The sequence below is a fragment of the Lepeophtheirus salmonis genome, chromosome 6 (genome assembly GCF_016086655.4).
Source record: "Lepeophtheirus salmonis chromosome 6, UVic_Lsal_1.4, whole genome shotgun sequence".
Lineage (NCBI taxonomy): Eukaryota > Metazoa > Arthropoda > Copepoda > Siphonostomatoida > Caligidae > Lepeophtheirus > Lepeophtheirus salmonis.
Genome location: NC_052136.2, coordinates 37,363,178 through 37,377,120, shown reverse-complemented (window position 1 = coordinate 37,377,120; position 13,943 = coordinate 37,363,178). Strand labels below are relative to the sequence as shown.

The window sequence follows — 13,943 nt, the reverse complement described above, 5'->3', positions numbered from 1 at the left end:
AGTTCCACTATGGTAAGACGGAAGTTTACTGGCTTCAGAGTGACAAGCCAATGCATCCAAGCTGACCCAGAAAAAATAAAAGCAATCGCAAAAGTCCGGACATCTAAGAACATTTCAGATATATGTTCCTTCTTAGAATTGGTACACCAATTAGGAGGATTTTCAGACACGATCTCTGCAAAATACAAGGCCCTCTGCTTACTTCTCAGCCCCAAGAATCCATACATCTGGACATAGGATCATCTCACTGTCATCGAAGAAGTCAAAAAGTGCTTGGTTTCACCACCGATACTAACGACGTTTGATCATAAGCAGGACACAATGATTCAAACGTACACAAGCAGGCTGAATGACCTCGGGTATATACCGGTAGTTGCATAAATACACAGACTATTTGTGGTAAAGAATTAAATGTGTAATAAAATTCGTATGTCGTATTTTTTTAGAGAATTATATAATAGAAAATTTATTCTGGTATAAAATTAAATATAATTACTGAATATAACCTCCATCAGCTGATATGACACCCTCCAAGCGTCCGCACAAGGCCTTGCACACATTGATGATGATATGGTCTTCCATGGCTGCCCATTGTTTCATTGACACTGGCCTTCAATAAGTCCAAATTCGGGTGGCGGGTAGCACAGGCCTTCTTCTCAATTAGGCACCACACACTGTAGTCAAGGGGATTCAAATCAGGTGATTGAGGTGGCCAAATGTTTGTGTGAAGGCCTTTTTCACCTCACTCGCATTGATTTTCCGTGGTCTGCCGGTCCGAACACCCTCCTTCAGATCTTCAGTGTCCTTGATTATCTCCTTGAAAGACCTACCGGCGTGGAGGAGAGTGGCAACCATATGACGTTTGGCCATGTCATTCATCGTAAACGACTTTGTTTGATGCGTGTAAGAAAAACAAAAACAAAGTCAAACGATTTACCGAGTTACTTGTGCTGGAACTTTTTACTTCCGGTCACGGAACTTCGATATATAAGCTTTTAAAAATTAGTCCGCGTATTTATGCAACTACCGGTATTACTCCCAAAAGACAAACAAAATTTCTGGAAACTTATTGATTGTGGTAACTGCTTCGTCACGGAGACAGAGGCACGCTATGCCATGGCTGATTTAGAGTTGCTCTCTGCTATCTGGGCACTGCGTAAAGGCCATAGCTATCTTTTTGGGCTACCGGAATTTACGCTCATGACAGACCACCGGCCTCTTGTCACAATCATCAACAAAAAAAAACACTTTACGCCGTAGACAACACATGAATTCAGAGGCTCAAGAGTTGTTTGACCCTTTGCGACTACAAAACAGTTTGGAATATAGGCAAGGACAATCTTATAACTGACACACTCTCCCGCTCATCTGTGGACAAACCCACAAAAGGGGACGATGACTTTACCCAGGGTATGTATGGATCAATCCACACAATAAAAGCAAATATCCTAGACACTCTTATGAATCCTCCCACGATTGAAACGGGACAAAATCCTCCAACGACTACACTCCAGTCATCAGGGGACAGAGAAGACACATAATCGTACCCGCCAAACTATTTTTTGCCCTGGAATTACAGCAAATATACGCAACCTCATAGAAACTTGTGAAGAATGCCAAAGTTGTCGATGAAGCCTACCCAAGGAACCTCTGAAACGCATCCTACCCCTAGAGATATTTTTCGGGAGATTGCATCAGATTTTTTGAAGTCAGAAGCAAGAACTATTTGGCAATAGTCGACCGATACTCCAACTTTCTTCTCGTCCACAAATTTCTGTCAAAACCAACATCTAGGGGTACCTTATCAGCAGCCTCCTCCGCCACATCGCCACCTTCGGTAGACCTTTAAGAATTTTTTCAGACGGAAGACTTCATTCACAGCAGTATAAACCCCAAAACTTATTTGCCCACTAGGGCATCGCACATAAACTTTCATTACCACACTTCCCTCAATATAACGAAATAGTAGAATCCGCCGTTAGGTCAATTAAGGTTCTGCTCCTTAAAACTGGCAACATAGAATCTGAAACTTTTAAGGAGGGGCTACTCGAATTGAGAAACACACCACTTCGACATGGCTCACTGTCAATTGTCTTCGGGAGACCAATGCAATCAAGACTCCCTGCTCATAACCTATCACTCGCCGAGGATTGGCATGAACGGCTCAATGAACATGACAGGCATATCGCCAAACAGCATGAATACGCAAGAAACCACTTTGATACGACAGCTAATCAGCTTAACCCCATCCTTACTGGCTCCAAGGTCTGGATACAGGATCCAACTTCCAAAATATGAGATCGGACAGCTTCCATTCAAGGCAAAAAACAAGATACAGAATATAAGGAAAAAGATTATATTTAAATATTCATCAATGTTTTTTTAGAAAAATATTTATTTTGATGTTTCTCTCATGAACATACTACGACTTCTGTAACTATATGTAACTTTTTTAATCTCTTTTATAATTTGGGTTTGTTCTCGTAAATGTATGTGCAGCCGAATACAAATATAGCGACTATTAAGAAAATGAACTATGTCGTGGCATTTAGGAATTCCGTTAGACGATTTTATCATAACAATAGCCATTTCGGTATTACATTTTTCAATTTTTGTCATGTTCTTTTAAGTCTTTGATCATTGATCTAAAAATGATTTCAACGTTCGAAAATTGCTCCAAAAAATTTTTAAAGCGGTAAACTAATACATTTGAAAACGCATAATTTCGTAAGGTTATTAGGCTGGTCCAATCACTTGTCGACTTTTCTTCATCGATATAGAATGACTTGCATTCATTACAATGAGAATGACTCTGAAATGTTTTACGTAAACAATAGCCAAACAAATAAGCGAAGGAATTCATTTAAACTAAGTCGAGAGAGTAAACAAAAATGAATTCAAGATCCTCAATATTTTTTTGATTTTGAAATTCGTAGTATCCATTTCTTTGATTTACTCTTATCTTTTGGAAAGGAAAAAAGCGTGGCATCTTTGTCTCCAAATTTGCTCGAACAGCGCTACACAAAGGCATTTCTATCCGAATTTTGGGATTTCAGGTCGATTTATCGGAAAAATTACTTTGTCTTCACAGTTAATAAGATTTGAATAAGGCCGCAAATTTATTACAGCTGATTGTGAGCTGACGTCAGGCAATTTGCCCGGTGTCGTAACTCTTCTCTTATGGATCTGTCAGTATTATGATTATATTGTATTGTGTGATATAGAGAGCACTTGTGAGAAATTGAAAATAATAAAAAATATATATTATAAGATTACATTTTACGTTGTTTAATTGATCTTATGGTAATCCCATAGCCTTTCACTAATTTTATTGTAAAAAGGTATACGACAAACTTTAAATTCTTTATTAGAGGAGATATGACTACAAAAATGATTCTAGAACGAATGAATAATAAAAAAAAAGTGAAAATGCACCAAGCATTTTCCTTTTCTAATCTCAAAACAATTTATTTGACCAAACATGGGCAGTCCTAGATTTATTTTCCTCACTTCCTCTCCATACGCTTGCTTGTATACATATGCCTAAGTATATGATTTGGGCTTCTTTTAATTTGTACAAGCAAATTACACAATTGTATCCTTGCACGCTTAAAAAAGTGTGCCTTTAACTTCTATAAATACGATTAATAAACGAATAAATATATAAAGGTTTTTAGACCTAAAACCAAAATCTTCCGTAATTTTTGTTAGTTTATTATCTCGACTCTTTTGTATATTTTTCTCTTTTTATTTTCATGGAATTGATAATTTTAAAAAGAATGCCAGAGTAGGAGATGACACGAATTCTAAATATAGACTCTTGATTTATTTTAATTATCATAAAAATAAAAAGGATTTCCAATCTAATTTTTGATTTCATATTACGTAGAGTCCGCTGCTTTAAATCATATAAGAGTCAAAATTTGAAAGCTGCTAAAGGAACATACAAGGCATCCTTGTATATTTAAAAAGCAAGTCGAGTATTTCTTTATTTTTTCAACGTATAAAGAAGCACAGTTATAGTTGGTGCTGCTCCAGATAATTATAGAGGTCAATGTCACTTATTTTGATTACAAAATGGCCTTGAAATTAAAAATCTAAATTTACTGGTCAGTTTTATAGATTTTATAACATAAAGAAATAAATTAGTTGTCGTTTTAAGAAAAATGGGGAGTTTTGAAACGAATTCTTAAAATTTGTGGTATAGACATTTTTATTTTCGCTATAAGATATATACATAATAATTTTTGTCTCAATTTTCTTTTAGTTTCTTATATATTCGGAAGTTACATATGAAATACTATTTCATTATATGTGTACTTCAACTTAATTTTTTAACAACGCAATATTTTAAATAATACCACTAAACCTCTACTATAAAATCATGTCTCTAGCTTCAATATAAAAAAGTTTTGAACAATTTATAATCGAAATTTCCGGCCTTTTTTTCGTATTGTTTATATTTTAACCTACATCAACATCTGTGATCTAATAAAAAGTGATATTTCAAAAAACAACACTTTTTTCTTAAACATAACGAGAATTTATTTAAATTTTCATGAATTACAGAATATAGTACTATGTAAAATAATCTTTAAATACTTGTAATTGAATAATAAAAAACTAAACAGGAACTTTAAGTACTTTCATATTCTACAGTCATAAAATTGAATGTGCAAATGTTGGGTTCAAATTTATGTACTTTTTATTAACAAATTGGTTTATAACTTAAGAAGATACTAAACAAATAAATGTTTTAACGTCTAGTTTTTCTTTAATTTTATCCATTGCACCCTATCAGTTAGTTAAAAAGCTATCTTGTGATGACTTATTTCCCAGGAAAAGGTGCAATTAAACTAGGCAACGTATTCAAAAAATTTAGACTGTTCAAGTTTTTTTTCGCAAACATAAATCGGCATACTTTAAGTATTTGCACATGTAAGTAGTATGTATCTTTTAAAATAGGAACTTCTCATATAAATAAATGTGTTTTTTTGTTGCAGTTTTTGAAATATATATTTTTTTGTATATTTTACTACCGTTGTGATCTATACTATTTCGTATCCGATTTTTTTCTTGAAATATTGAGCGTTGATCATTTTTCCTCAAGGATATTTTGACTTAATAAATAAAAAATTATATATACTCAAAAATATTTTGTGTGTGTATTTTGATACGTTTTTACATTTTTTTCCGTGTTTAAAGATGCAAGAAGCTCGAAAATCATTTATAATCATATTAGATAAATTTGGTTAGTTTTTATTTATAAATGAAACAACTCAAATATAATTATCTTTGAATAATTATTTTTATTCTATTGCTAACTTAGTATCAAAATTGCCCAGATCAATAAAGGTAAATAGAAAATGTTAGGTATGCGGACGACAATACTAAAAGGGTGTATTCCCTTCTATCAATGTTATTTTTCATTATATCTACCCCTTTTTGGGGCAAAAAGATTAAATACTTACGCAAGATTATATACTTCCATTAGTTTTTTACATAAGAATAATTAATTTCTCAATGAATAATTTGATAATCAGAATAGTTTACCTTTTATAAAAAAAAAATTCACCTGCTGAACAATATTAGAAAAATGCTATTTCATAACTTTTAAAAACATAATAAAAGTACTAGAGATATACAGAGTTTTATTTGAATTAGTATAAACCGATCTTAATGATAGTTCGAAAACTATTTATAACTTAGTCGCAACTTTTGCGGATTCATTCTTCCATCATTTTCTCCCATGATGCTTGGTTGGCCTGGGAATATAAATGGCCTCCCTATCGACCTGCTCCTAGATGAAGAAATCAATAGGCAACAAATCAAATGAGAGAGGAGCGTGATTTGTCCCCAAAGTGTTCGAAATGATAATGACAACAGTCCTGAACCTGGATTAGCTGGTACCTCATCCGGATGAAAGTAATTTTGGACTCCATGAAAGGTGACATTAATCCTGGGCATCACTTTTATCTCGTAGAAATCTAAATAAATATACTTGTTGATTTTGAGACCATCAAAAGCCCTTAAAAGAGGTGAAACTACGGCTCCCTAGGTTATTACAGTTGTCGTTGTTTTTGGATTTGTATTCGTTCCTGACCTATGACGAAATATTTGAGACTGACTTTGATGTTATCCTATCATTTTTAGAATTATATTTTTTCAAGGCTTAAAAAAGTTTTTGACTAATTAGGATCATATATGAATATAATATTATCCAACGGTATGTTAATAATCAAGAAACTGAAAATTAACGTGGTGACTGGTCCCTTTGACAATTTAAAGGATGTTAAGGAGAAGAACAGCCTAGCTGTCCTGACTTTTTGACATAATTAATGGTTTCTATTGGTTTAATCAGGGGCATTGCTACCTTTCATCATTTCGATGGGCTTACCAATTTTCAACACCCAAATACAATTACTAATATACATTGGTTTATTATGTATACATATATGATAAAAAAATTGGGAGGGGGCCTTAAAAACTTAAGTGTAAATTCGCTAATTATTGAGAGGTAGCATAATTTAATCTTTTATTAAAACAATCAATAGTTTAGTTTAACAATTCCTTTTGGTAAGGGATAAGTTCTATCGAATCAATTTAAGACGATAAACATTACGCTTAAAAAGGTTTGGTATTTCCAGGATTGATCTTATCTAGTGGTACACATTTTATTATTTTGAATCCGGAATGAGATTGGAGCAAAATTATGGAAAAGGACAACAATACATTTTATTTCTGTACAGAACAAGCTGAGACGGTTGGGCTGAGTAAAAAAGATCCTAAATTTTCTCAAGGCAAACAAAAATTCGAGCAATGCATTGCTTTGTTCTGATGAAATTTTATTAACGTTGTTGACACTGTGAAAAGCAAAACAGCTGCTATATTACAACCAAATATCCAGATAATGCCTCAGCCATAGTAAGAAATGACCTCAGAACAAAAAAAATCCAACCGAAACCATGGTCTTGGGTGTTGTGGAGTCTGCCCTCCCATTTTTGCTTCGAGGAAGGGTGGCTTAATACAGATACCTATATCGAACTTCTGGATAAGAAAAAACCATATGGAATACTCTATCGAGGTGCTTCTGAAGGAGAAGGTATGTACTACTCCTCATAGGATTATCCTTTCTTTAGTGGCTTCCATAAAGAAGGAGTAGACCAAACTCGAGTCTGACTACATAAACAATGTTCGCAGAGCATTTAAAGCTCGTTTTGAGGCAATTATTTGAGCTGAGGACTCACACATGAAAAAAAAAATGCCCAAACTTTATTTTCAGGTGGTAAATGTCCCCACAGAACCTCTTGTTTAAACTTACTCTTGAAAAATTGAAAAAGATACAATGTGTACCACTAGATAAAATCAACCATGCATATGCTTTATGGATTGAAATTTTTGGATAGTCGCCTTTAAGAAACAGGTATTAAGATAAGAAATAGCTTTATTTTCTACGATTTCAAAAAAAAGAAAAGATTATACAAAAAAAAAGATAAAAGTTACGTTTATTAGTAAGTGATCGAATATATATGCTAAATTGGTTAATGCTAAGTCATCTTCTTCAATACACTACAATTTTAATTGAATAAATTAAAAGACTAGATGTAACATATGTAAAAAAAATAATAAAGTAAAATATTAGTCCTTATCAGAATATACTAGAGTTGATGTGATGAAGATTACGAATATTGTTCAGGATTCTATGAACCTGGTTTTTAAGATGGTCAAGATGAAAAAAAATGCAAAAGACCTCTCCACCAGGATGTCAAGAAGTGGAGGGCATAATTTAAAGAGGGATATGAAATTATTGTTTAGTTTAGAGAAGAATATCAAAGGGGATCTCACTAAGTCAATAAATCGTTTCCCCAACGACTTCTTTGTGGCTCCTAGGGCCACCAGGAGGGCTTTAAAGCAAGCACAACATGGGATTATATTCCTTTACAAGGACCCACACCACCTTCTGACAGGGGGCATAAAAGTCAGGAGGCTTGAGAGGTGCAAAAAAACCTCACATGGATCAAGGCAAATGGGTCAATTGTAAAAAAATCTCAGACAATACGATTTTCACAGTTGATCAATTTCACAACCACCAGAACTACCTCTGGCTTGCGGAAGCAAAAGAAGAAATCCAAGGGGTTTAATATACCAAATATACGACCAGTACAATGGTTCTCGGCGTTGTGGCCTCTGATGGAAAGAAGATGCCTCTGTTCTTTTTCAAGGCTGGACAGAAAATTAGCCAGAAGGCCTACTATAAGGTGCTTAGGTACACCATCTTGCCTTGGCTAAAGACCAACTATCTGCAGGGGAACTATGCGTTGACTTAGGACAGTTCCCCCCCTCACACGCCTTCGAAGTGCCAAAACCTCTCTTCCCAAAAAGATATTGCACTGTTTGTCACTAGATTTGACATTGGACATTTCTATATGAGGCACTTTGAGCGGGAAACTAACAGGACGTCACACCGAAATGTGAGCTCACTGAAGTCCTCCATAGTAGCTGCATTGGGCAACTTGTCAGAGGAGTTTGTCATCAATTCCTGCATGGCCATAAGGGGACGTGTAAACGCTGTGATTTGATAATGAAGGAGGCCATATTGAATGAAAAAAAAGTTACATGTTTTGTTAATTTTTTTTTTTTTTTTTTTGCCTATTATTGAAAATATGTTAATTATTGATGTATTTCGAAATCCATCTCTCAGTCCACGTTTTGCTGTATATTATACATAAGCTACAATTATACAATTTGAATATGTTAAAAATAACATACAAAAATATTTGAGTAAACGGAGGGACAAATTATAATTACAGAAGGGTTTTTCCATTTACTTGGATTGATTTTCATTAATTAAAACGGAAATTTCTTTATGAATTAGGACAAAAGAAGAGATCCAAGCTACTTTATTCTCAACAAGAGATAATTGAAATCCAATATCTACAGGAGTAATAACAGGATTTAAAAAAATCGGAAAAAGATAAACGAACAAACTAAATTTCATATGAGAGTAGAGTCGACTCTTTCCCTTGATGGTAATCTATCCATCCATATATAACAATGAATATATTCAACAGTTGAAACTAAGAAGCAGTCCTTTTACATTCAGATTCAGATCAAATGCTCAATATGTAAAATATAATGATTTGTTAATTAAGTACTACAACAATGAGAAATTATAACTATAAAACTAAAATATTTAACAATTTGAAACTTAAATACAACTTTACCTAGACAATTTTTAAAACCTATGATCATTCTCCACTCATGAAGACCTGAAGAAGTGGACTTTTATGTTTTCCAACTATTATGACCAAACGAAGATACTTCTCGCATGACCCTCTAGTTTCAAAAGATGCCCTTAGTAATATTTGGAACTCTGTATTCCACGAGGGACAACGGGATAAAAATTCATCCGAGGAAAATTACCAAGTTTCATAAAAGATTATGGTGGACTTCCTTATTGGGACGTTGATTTTAGAATAGAAACAATGAAAAGATCCATTCATAATTAGTAGATAATTTTAATATTTGCAATATACCTAATTTATATATTCTTTTAAACCCATATTTAGACAGCAAATAATTTATAAACATTAGAATTATCTAAAATTTTATGATGAAGATATATTTACAAAAATATTATTAGACATTATTGTTTTAAATTTCTTCGCCAGATAAAGGGTAATAAACATAAAATATTCATATATCTAATCTTATAATATGAGCATCTAAAATCAATAAAATACAATCGTATAATATTAAGAGCAAATTTGCTTTTAAACAAAAACTTTTTTTTTTTTTTTGCTTTTTCTAAAAAGTTAAGTATTTTCTTCAAAGTCCGAAAATGTCATGAAGCGCTTGAAGAATTAAAATCAATCTCCCTAGGGATCTTCTATTCGAACGCTCAATATCTTGCCACCACCAAAATTCATATAGCACGAATATCCTCAGCAACGAAAGGTTCTCCAAAGTTTATATTCTTGGTAGCTCTTAACATTTAATGAAGCATTCCCTATCGAACTACCTTTAGGCGTGCTTTCTTTATTTTTTAATGACACGCCCAATAGAATTATCGCCGTAATTATATTAGCGTTATTATCCTCCAGACTCCTCAGGGTTAAACTAATAATAATCGCAGAATATGTAATTGTGGACATTCTAAAAAAGTATGTCTAATAGTGTTGAATAATTTACCACAATCTTTTCATGGTGTGCTGAAAAACAAAATTCATTTGGCTATTTGAAATTGAGCTGTGAATTTTCTTCCATTAGCTATTCGGGAAGTCAAAATCATAATCCTATGCATCCAATTACTAGATAGATATAATCCCCTTATCAACCCATTACACCTTGACAACGCAGAATCCTCTTCTGAATTTGAAAATGCATTTTCAAATTCCAAGGAACGAGCACATCGTGTAGCTTGGCATGTTCAATGAGAGGAAAAGTAAATAAACAAACAGAGTGGACACCAGTATTATATATTGTTAGCTGATTTTTTGTGAGTGCTTCCCATTCCAAAGACAGTAAATTCATGAAAAAAGGTTTCTTTCCATTATTCTTGCAAGTAATATCTTGCGGTTGTTCCTAAATCGCAAGTAATCATTATTTTATTTGAATTTGAGGGAAGAGCGGTATTATGTTATGATATTAATTATTATTCTTTATTACAAGATATAACGTCATTATGAAGACATTGAAATCATAAACAATATTACGAGATATAACGTCATTATGAAGATATTGAAATCATAAACAATATTAAGATAATATAGTGATTTTTCTAGTTCACTCCTCTAAAAAATAGGATAACTTAAAAAATAACAAATCGACCTAAAAAGTCTTGAGGAATGTATAAAATTGGTCTTTTTTTTAAATAAAAAATGGAAAATTTTTCTATATTATACACTTTGATATTCCTTATCACTATGAATGATGAAAAAGCTATAATGGCCTCAAAAAAGTGTCGTTTTTCATCATTTTTTAGCCTAAAAATGGAAATTTGTCGAGTTCAGAAGATGATAAAGAATCAATTTTATAATCATAAAAAGTATTTTTTTTATTCATCATACTTGTGCTTGTTCTAATGATGAAAAATGTCTTTGAACGATAATAGCTCCGAATAACTATAATTTAAAATATTTCTGAAACCTAACAACCCAAAAAAAAACTGAAATCAGTTTTGTATTCTGTACTCAAAGATAAATTACAAACTTGGCGTAATTTCATTGATTGAAATTTTGACCCTCTAATTGTTCCCCTCTGTTATTTGTCTGGTTTGGCGCTTCCCTTTGAAAAATTCTCTTTGAATTGTTTTTTTTTTTTTTTTGCGTTGATGGACATAGTAATAGCCATCCCTGTAATAATAATAATGTTTTATCAATAATATCTTGATTATAATTATACTAATTACTTATCACAGTTTTGACGTGTAATTGTTAGATTACACGCGAAGTGTGGTTATGACAGTGGTAGTTGTTGCCGTCCTTGTTGTTGTTGTAGATATCGTCGTTGTGGTAGACGTTGTCGTTAATGTAGTTGTAGTTGGTTTTCTAGTTTTTATGATGGCTTTCGATAAGAGAAAAAAAAATGCACAAGTTCTTAATATCATTCTTGTTTCTCTATCAATTTACTCCATTAAAACCACAGCTTTAAAAAATAAATAATTACTTGAATAGATAGTTGAAAATCGGGGAGATTTAAACATTTTTGATTTCTGATTAATTCTCTAATTTGAAATAAGGTGACTATTGCAACAATACTTACAACTGACCTCTTTGTATCTAAAATGACAAAATATTTCAAATTTCCCTTCCGTAAATTTTTGATAGACTATATAAAAAATATATGCAAAAAAAATAAAATGATGTATGTTGCGTGGAAAACAATGCGAAGCGCACTGAATTTTTACGACATATTGTTCTTCCCAACAATAAGTTAACCCCCATCAAATCCCTTTTTATACAATATGTCGAAGAAAAGTTTACAAAAATTTCTAATTTTTGAAAATAATTGTCTCTTTATTTTAGAACCGTTAAAAAGAGACTATTGCATTTGTTCCATTTCCCCATTATACCTTTAAAAAGAACCAATTACTAATATATATGGATTTAATGAAATCTCCATATACTTTTATATCAATTTACTAAAATATTTAATAGTGGACATTATTTTTTACCAGGGTATCAATATATGTACAGTAGACAGTCAAATAATAACTTCCTTTTTTCTTGGAAATTATGAGATCTCACAGGTTTAAAATATGCATTTAGGTAAAAAACAATAATTGAAAGTTGAAAGTTTTTAAAAATTTGTAAAAGTTTTAGAGATCTCCCACCGCCCTTAAAGTTTTGAAAATTGACATTTTTTTTCAAATATTTTGTTGTCTTCTTTTTATATCTTCTAACTATAACCAGATATAATTAAATATATTTTTAACTTTTTTTTACATTATTAAGATACATTTTTTAAAAAATCCAATGTTTTGTCCTCTAATTAGTTTCTTTGATTTAAATTGGAGTAAGAGTGAAGGATATTATTTTGTCACTTATTAATCAGAGCGGGCATTACATAGGGGAACACTCCGTTTGTACACATGAATTCAAGTAAAAAAAAAAGAATTTATCTTTGAGTGCAGAATACAAAATAAATCTCAGTTTGTATCATAGTCATCTAAATTCTGAAATGTCTAGGATTATAGTAATTTGGGAATATTATCGTTCAAGGTCATAATTTACCATAAAACAATCTACAGATTAAAAGTAAAATTTAAAACTTATATAAAAGTGTTTTTATTGTTTCTGTATCTTGTTTTGAACTCTATATGCTTTCATTTTTAAGCTGAAAAATTATGAAGAACGACACTTAAAACCCACATCTAACTCAAAGCAACAATTTAACGTTAAATTAACGTAAACTTTAAGTTGTCTGAACGTCGAGTAAAAGTTAATTTTGGTTGCTCCATGGTTAATACTTGGTTGTGCAGGAAAGTTGTCTAAGCGTTGTATTAACGTTATCTAATGGTTAAAAACTACTTTCAAAAAACGTTGATTCAACGTTATCACTTAGTTATTAAATAGTTGTGCTCAACTCTGTAATAACCATATTGTAATGAAAACGCTCTGTAATTATGTACCACAGTATTATATTTTATATAAAATAAAGAATATTACCATCATATACAAGTACATATAACACCAAGACTGAAATAATAATAACGTATGTATTCATAAAAGAATAACATGTAAAAAATATTTATGAATAACATATCCATATTAATATAATATAAATTAGAAATAACAAGAAGATCAGTTCCGAGTTTTTACTATGGTGCTTCAAAGTGTTCAGTATTGTAAAAAGTTATTGAGTAAGGTTTTTACTTCACTATCCTCAACGGTAGTCATGTGAGAACTCATAAGTATTTATATATTCAATAATCTCAGGAAAAACACTTTTACTTAACGGTATTCCAATTGTCATCCTATTCTCAGGCTGACAATAAAATTAAGGAATCTTCATGGTTAGAGTCCCAAATTCTGATAGGTTCTTGTTGTGTCGGTTCAAACTGTTCAAATTTGGGTACATTGTTTTCTTGTAGAATTTATTCTCTCAATCCACTTAACACAGATTCCATCTCTTGACAAACCCTCTTTTCCTTCTTGCTATAGGCTTGTCTGGCTAATCGCTCCTGACTCATTGCTGGAAAATTCGTAAAAAATTAACATAAAATAATAATTCAGCTCATTAATATAGTTGTAGAAAAAAATATTTTTTGAATAACAGCGACGCTAACCACTCAAACAACAACGAGCCAAAAACTGAAGGTCGAAGGAAATAGGGGGTTTATAAAAAAAGAAAGCCGATTAACCCTAGCTAATCTCTTTTTGAAAAAAAGGGTGCTCCATTTTACATTCATTTCCAGATATGATCTCCAGTCTTTTATTAAT

At 32.0% G+C, this 13,943-nt stretch overlaps 1 long non-coding RNA gene across 1 annotated transcript; it reads right to left on the bottom strand.

The window, feature by feature from the left end:
• Positions 1 to 10,767: 10,767 nt before the first annotated feature.
• LOC121120477 (uncharacterized) lies at positions 10,768 to 12,288 on the bottom strand. The gene is made up of 3 exons (XR_011780736.1): positions 11,411 to 12,288; positions 11,070 to 11,354; positions 10,768 to 10,985 (listed from the first exon to the last, which is right to left on the bottom strand). It is a non-coding gene; the product is annotated as an uncharacterized lncRNA (long non-coding RNA).
• Positions 12,289 to 13,943: the final 1,655 nt, after the last annotated feature.